The 7767-nt window shown below is 48.6% G+C and overlaps 1 pseudogene; it reads left to right on the top strand.

The window, feature by feature from the left end:
- The first annotated feature begins 2384 nt into the window (after positions 1 to 2384).
- The window catches only part of LOC102486464 (histone deacetylase complex subunit SAP18 pseudogene), a 13559-nt pseudogene continuing 8176 nt past the window's right edge, over positions 2385 to 7767 (top strand).

The following is a 7767-nucleotide window of genomic DNA, read 5'->3' as shown; positions in this document are numbered from 1 at the left end:
GCCGTGGTTGCCCACTGGCTGAGCAGTGCACCCCGCCCGCGCCGGCTCGGGGCAGGGCCGCGTGCTAGCCAGGGGCTCTGCCTTCCTCCTCGGGAAGGCGAGCCTCCCAGCTTCTCTTCACTGGCAGAAGAGCAGAAAGAAGAAAGAGGACAGAGCCAAGGTGCCCTGCAGGGACCTCGGGCCTGACCCAGAGTCACCCCCCTCGGTCCTTCAGCTCTTGCCTTCAGCCAGCCCAGTGCTTGGTCATGTCCAGCCAGTGGCTGCCCTTGCTGGCCTGGGATTTCGGTAGCAGGGCCTCAGCTGTCCCAGATACATTTCAAGTGGTTTTGCTTTTGAGGAACCTGCCTGCCCAGGACTTCAAAAAGGGCCTCGGCTGACCTCTGCATGTCACAAGGCCTCCCTTGGCCACAGCCCATTCTCCGCACACCCCTTGGCTCCTGCCCACTGACTGCTGGTCCTGGGCTCCAGCGGCCAACGGGAGCTGGGCAGGGGTTGCAGATGTGTCTCCCAGGCCCCTGCAGTGATTCCAGGCTCCACAGAAACTAGAAGGTGGAGAGAGGTGGGTGTTGCTCACCCATAAGCTCTGAAGACCCCCAAAGCCCACTGTCACCTCATATGTCCCCAAAGAACCCTGTCCTACAAAGAGAAATATTGGCTCAGTTTGAGACTTCAATCACTGCAGAAAGGAACAGAAGTGAACTTGTCTTATCTTTGGGGCAGTTGGGGGGCTACCACCATCCTCTTTCTTCTCTGAGGTCTCACAACTCACCCCAACTCCAGCCTGAAAGTAATGGTTCATTGGAGGGTCTGAAGTTTTGGGTGCTCCTGACCCTGTGAACCCTTTTAACCTCAACAGGATGTGGTTTTCTGCTTTCATCACCGTTACTTCCCCCAACCCAGCACAGTGCACGGCACATAGTAGGTACTCAGTAAACATTGGTTGACTGAATAAAGTGCCAGTGTGTTTTCGAGCCCAGGGCCTAACCCTATTTTGCCTGCCAAGGACAGGCTTAGAGCATTTGATCACTTAAGAGAGTCTTTTGAAAAAGGCTGCTTGGTTCCAGAGACGGTCTGCTTACGGCTGAGCTGCTTCAGATGAGGGATTTGCCCTGCCCTTTTCTTACAGAGGTGCAGCATTATCAAGGAGCAACCAGGGGCCCAGGGGCATCAGACACCAACCACGTGATGCTGAAATGGGCTGCTGATCACGGTGTTCCTGCTTGGGCTGCTGATCATGGTGTTCCTTCTGAACAAGTCCCCTCTGCCTGGCACCGTCCTTGCAGACAAGGATCAGAAGCTTCTGTTCTGTGGACCTGTGGCCTCTTTCCCAGCATGCCTTTCTGTGTGTGTGAACGGGAGATGCAGCCACTTCCTTTAGGGTTTGTCTTACCTCTCCCTTAGGGCCAATTCAGCTTGAACTCTGGCATTTGAGACAAAGCTGGAGAAAGCAAGGGAGCGCTGACCTAGAATCTTCTGCTCTAGTGCTTTTTCAGGTGCTCCGAATGTAGAATAACGGGGTGGTCTCAGGTGGCTGAGGAGTTACCCGCCGGATACCCAGAAACACACTACCAGATATGGGAATGTGTCCGGAAGAATGTTCTGCCAGGGCTTGCCTGCTTGGGTGACATCTTGAGAACTGGAAGGAAAGTCACAAGGACTCCCATCAGCAGCCCCTAAGAGGGAACAGACGCTCACTCTGGAAAAAGGGTCAGAACTGGAAGAGATGAAGGTGTTGTGCCTTGGCATTGTCCTGGGTAGTGGGGAGACGTGTCGTGTTGGAGACCACCCTGTGTGACGAGAGCCTTCAATGCGTGCCCCACTCTGTGTCTCTGAGTCTGCGGCAGAGACATGCAGCCCGAGACCTGGATCCTCTCCTGAGAATGAGTCTCAACACACACACACCCCTCCCCCCTCGGGAGACAGATGGTAGAACCACAACACAGAAAGGAAAGTTTTTTCTGGGCCCAGCGGTGGTGGTACAGGTGGTAGGGTGCCTCTGAGCAGTGCCGGAGCCTTATGGAGGCTGGGTTTGGAACCTGGACCAACCTAAACACGGAGGGCACTGTGGCCTGTGCTGGTAATCCTGGCTAACTGGGAGGAGGCAGGGCGGGAGGATCACGGCAGGGCAAGACCCTGTCTCATCAAAAAAAGAAAAAGAAATTCCGTTGGAGACCTTCCTCCCAGGCTCAACTTCCCTGTCACTGCCAAAGGGACCAGTTAATCCCCAACCAACCCAGACAGCCACCACATCCTTCCAGTTTGTTTGACTCAAAGACACTGTCCCTTGAGCCTCCAAATGGTGACCCTGACATCAGTCCCTTTTCCTCTAATCTTTCTTCAGTCATTGGTGAGATAAGTCTTTAAAGCCCAAGTTGTGTCGCATCATGCTCTGCGCGAAACCCCAGTGGTTACTGCACTGCCCTGGGGAGCGAAATCTCAATCCTCAGTCTCATGTTCCAAGCCTGTCCCGTGTGTCCCAGGCTGTCCGCTCTTATCACCATCTCAGCCTACACTGGAGAACATATCCTGCGAATGTACGGCCTGCCCATCCACTCACCTATTCGTTTGTAGGTACCATGAGCCAAGGCTGACGGAGCTGAAAATCCTATTTCTGCAGATGAAGGGTCAGGGACAGGGAGCGAGGAGGTGGTGACCCATACACCCATGGACACATGCTGACATAGGTGGTGTCCTTTGCCCTGTAACATTTTTGTCTAATGAATTAATTTTATTATATTGCTGTGCTTACACAAAGATGTATCCAAAAACTATTTTCAAAAGCTAAATTATTTTTTACTACTTTTCCTTTCTCTTTTTTAAAAAAGTATTATTTATTATTATTATTTTTTAATTTGACCAGAGATATAGCTGGAGAGGGGATTGGGGGGTGAGAAAGCAAGCTGCCAAGTCTGGGACCAAACCACAGTTGGGCATGTGGGAGTCCAGCACCTTAACCACCTTTCCATCTGCTGACCCCCTTTTTATTTTTAAAATTTACTTCAGGGCACATGCACTTACCAGAGAGCGAGGGAAAATGAGAAAGCATCTCCCAGGAGGAATGACCATGTCAAAATGCTTTCCCCCCTCATTCTCTTCTTGGGATTTTGGGCACACAGGTACATGTACCCAGCATGTTTTTCAAGCCTCTGGGTCCTTGGCTTGAACCATGCAGTTGGGTGTGTGGGACCCAGTCACCTTAACCACCATACCACTGGCTGGCCCCCAAAATTACTTATTTTGCTAGAGAAAATAAATAAATAAATAAGTATTTATATTGGTTATCCCAGTATTTAAAAATAACAAAAGAGGGACCAGCAGATGGCATAATGGTTATGTCACTGGACCCCCCCACATAAGTGATCACCGTTTAAGTCCCAGACTCAGAGGCTTAAACGCATGCCAGGTATGTGTGTGTGCATGCCCAAGATTTCGAGAAGACAATGAAGGAGAAGAGATTGCGGTGTGGCCATACCCCCTTGGGGGGTGTTTTCTTGCTTTCTGTCTGTCTTTCTTTGTCTTTCTATAGCAAAAGCCACTTTTAGAAAGAAAATAACAAAAGAAAAATATTCTTGCTACACTATAGTCACTTTCTCAGCCATATCAGACTCCACATATCATGCCACTGGTATTTTTCTGGAAATTACATTACTTTTCAACATAGATTTATTATTTTTAATTGTTCATACATTGCCTGCAACCCTCTTAAAAGTTAAATTTTAAAGATAATAAATATGACATTTTGACATTTTTTGAAAATTTATTTCTTCCATGTGCATGTGTGTGTGTGAGAGAGAGAAAGAGAGAGAGAGAGAGAGGGAGAGGGAGAGGTTGAGAAAGAGAGAGAGAGACAGTAAACCGGAACCGCTAACGGGGTCTTCAACACCTTGGTCCTCGCCCCCCAGTCTCAATTGCCCAGATCACTGGAACGTGCGCACGTACCCAGCATGCTCGGGGAGATCCAGAGACACAAACCCAGGCCCTCTCTCAGGTGACCCTGTAGCATCACTGCTGTGACTCTGCCTGGTCCCTTGGCACTTTAATTGGTTCTTCTCCATAGACCATATAGTCCTCTTATTTTTAATTATCAGAGGGTGTATGCACTCACCAGAGAGAGATAGAGAGACAGAAGAGAGAAAAGGAGAGGGAGAAAGCACTCTCCAATGGGACGTGTTCACATCACAAACCTCTCTCCTCCGTTTCTCTACCTGGCTGGTGTTTTGGACACACACGGCATGGACCTGGTGTGTTTCTCAAGTCACCAGGGCCAAAATTTAAACTGCTCTTAGTCATGTGGAATCTAGCTCCCCCAAACACTAGGCTACAGGGCCAACCTGCCCATAATATTCTTTTTCTTTTTTTTTTCTTTTTTTTTTTTTTTTTAGGAGAAGTTTTTGCTATAGGGCGCACTCACCCAAAAGACAGAGACAGACAGAGAGATAGAAAGTGAGAAATCATCTCCCAGCGGGGATGGCCACACTGCAATCCCTTCTCTTCTCTCTGGATCTTGGGCATGCACGCACACGTGACTAGTGTGAGTTTAAGCCACCGGATCAGGGACTTGAACCTCAGTCGGCTACATGAGAATCCAGTGACACAGCCATTACGCCAACTGCTGGTGCCGACCATAACTTTTTTTTTTTTTTTTGAGAGGTTTTCGCTATAGGGCACGTGTGCTCACCAGAAAGACAGAGAGAGACAGAGGGGGGATGGGCACACCACAATTCCTTCTCCTCTATTCTCCTCTTGGGATCTTGGGCACACACACACATGTGCCCGACGTGAGTTTAAGCCACCGAGTCCGAGACTCGAACAGCAGTCAACTACATGGGAGTCCAGCGACATAGCCATTATGCTAACTGCTGGTCCCAAGACCATAATATTCTTAAAGGAGAGTTTTATTCTCTGTGTAAGTATTAAAGTACATGGTTAACATGGAGAAAATTCTGCTAAATAGAAGATTCTCAATTCTGATTTTGAAAAAAGTTACTTATTTAATTTTTAAATCTGTTGTTGTTATAGTTCTTCAATTTGACAAGACAGAGATAAAACAAGCTATCAGGCTGAGGACTTGAAGCACAGTCACCCATGTAGAAGCCTAGTACCTTAACCACCACACCACTTACTAGCCCCTCAATTCTGATTTGTTTTTCTTTTTAGTTTACTGTAAGGTATATGTTGTTGCTGCAGAGAGGTAGAGAGGGAGAGGGAGAGGGAGAGAGAGAGAGAGAAAGTGAGAAATCACCTCCCAGGGAGAGCTGGCCATCCCTTCTCTGTACTCTTCTCAGGATTTTGGGCACACAACATGCAATACCAGAGTGTTTTTCAAGCTGCTGGGTTAGGGACTCGAACTGTGCAGTCTGCCATGTGGGATCCAGCTGCCCTCAGCCACCTGGCTGGCCCCTCAATTCTGAATTTTGTATATTGTAATTTATAAAATGTTCACGGGCTCTCAGTTTCTTCAAGAAAGCTTAGCATCTGGGAGGGATGGCTTGAGACAAGCACCCGTGCCCTTTTGGTGCTGGACAGGGGAGCCTCTTCCTCTTCACTTTCCCTCTTCCTCTCTGTCTCCAGTGAGTGTATGTAACCGATAGCAAAGATTTTTTTTAAGACTTAATTTATCTTTTTAAATTTATTTATTCATTTATTTTAATTTGACCAGAGAGAGACAGAGAGAGAGAGAAGGAAAGTGAGAATTTAATCAGCCAGGTCCAGGACTCAAACCATGGTCTGCCATGTGGAAGTGTCCAGCGCCTTAACCACCACGCCACCTGCTGGTCCCACAAAAATTTTTTAAGAAGGTTGAAATGGTAAATGTTATATTATATACATTTAGCAACAATTTTTTTAATTAGTAAAAACACTTCAGTGCTTGCCCATGGGGAGAACTATGTGTTCAATAAATATAGGGAGAAGGATTATATTGTATATCTTTCTGTACATGTTTAAATCTTTTTTTATAAAAATAGGTAAGACTGGCCCTATGGCCTAGTTATTAAGGGAGCTGGATCCCACATGATTGACTGTGGTTCAAATTCAGCCCCCCGCCCCCAGCTTGAAAATCATACCAGGTGTGTGTATATGAGTACCCTAAATTCCTACAGGATAGAGAAATGCAGGGATTGGGGCATGACCATGCCCCATTGGGGGTGCTTTCTCCTTCTCCCTCTCTCTGTCTCTCTCTGGTGATCACATGTGCTCTCTGACAATTAAAAAAATAGGTAAATGAGGGGCCAACTCTCTGCCCCAAAGTGTAAGGCACAGCCCAGAAGCCAGATCCCACAGTGATCGCAGTTTGAACCTCTAACCCTATCAGCCTGAAACTCGCAAGCTCCAAGGGGCTGGAGGCCTGAAGGAAGGGCATTACAACGTGACCAGAGCCCGGGAGTGTTCAACTCTCTCTCTCTTTCTCTCTCTCTCTCTCGTCTATCATGAATAAAGGGGAAAAATAGGTGAATGAAATTAAAACATATGAAGCAGGAAACTGACAAGGCTCAAGGACAACCTCAACCTCGCCCCGCCCTCCTGAAGCACAATGGGGCAGTGGCGGCTCCTGTGCAGAGGGACCGTTACTGGGCTGTAAAAGGGTGCAGCAGAAACACAGGGATGGTCGGCAGCTGAGGTTAGGACCAACAGCATTAACTTTGCTTACTGGAATCCAGTAGAGAGGCTGCCATCTTCCTCCCAGGGTCACAGCCCAGCCTGCTGACCTAGCAGGAGCGCATCAGAGGAATGAATAGACTTGCCGGCTCCCTCCTGATTTCTCACTGGGCTCCTCACTGACCAACACAGAAAAGGAAGGGTGCCTGTGGAGAGTCAGCCTGTGGGCATGGAGCAGGGACGACAACCGTGGGGAGAGGGCCCAGAGACAAAGGGCACTCTCTATACAGCCGGCAGGCCGCAGGGCAGGCCGCGGGGCCAGTCTTCTCTGGGGGTGAAGCCTGGCTGACTGCCTGCACACCCTCAGGTATCCTGATCTGAAACACAGAATAATCACACTTACCTTCAGAGGCTGTTGTGAAAATGAAATCCCTTAAGCCATGGAAGTGCTCATGACGGTGCTGGGCACATGGTAAGCCCCACTCGCGGGGATCATGACTTGATGGTTTGCTGCATGAGACCTAAAGCCTCTTGTGGAAACTTCTAGGCAGGTTCTGATGCTGCAGGCCTGGAATGAGAGGCAGGAGGGGGAAACCTACTGTGGGTACCCAGCCGTGGGTGTCTGGCAGGAAGGAGTAACAGCAACACCTATTATTTTGAGCACTTTAAGCAGCAGGACTGTGCAGAACCTATCATGTCCATTGTCATTAAACCCGCGCCACACACACGGGCTGGGTGGCATCCTTCCCGTGTCACAGAGGTCGGGACTAAAGCACAGAGGGTGAAGCTCCCTGCCCAAGCTGATGAGAGGCCGACTCCAAGCCCTGCATTCTCACTGCGACCTGACTTCCAGAGCCACAGCCTAGCCCGGTGGTCTCATGGGAGGGTGCCAAGGGAGGGGGTGAGAAAAGCTTTCTCTACCATATCTTCCTCTTTTTCCTAGAATTCTTCGTTAATTAGAAGATGGAAATGGTGGTAGCAGTGTTAGAAAACACTAGGAGGTGCGAATGGAAAGATGACTAGGCTATCCCTTGGCTGGTCCCACAAATTAAAATAAATGAATAAATAAATTTAAAAAGATAAATTAATTCTTTAAAAAAATCTTTGCTATCGGGTACATACACTCACTGGAGAGAGAGAGGAAGAGGGAAAGTGAAAAATCACCCCCAA

The sequence above is a fragment of the Tupaia chinensis genome, unplaced genomic scaffold, assembly GCF_000334495.1.
Source record: "Tupaia chinensis unplaced genomic scaffold, TupChi_1.0 Scaffold000350_1, whole genome shotgun sequence".
NCBI lineage: Eukaryota > Metazoa > Chordata > Mammalia > Scandentia > Tupaiidae > Tupaia > Tupaia belangeri.
The sequence above is the reverse complement of the archived record's forward strand: the minus strand, read 5'-3'. Positions and strand labels throughout refer to the sequence as shown.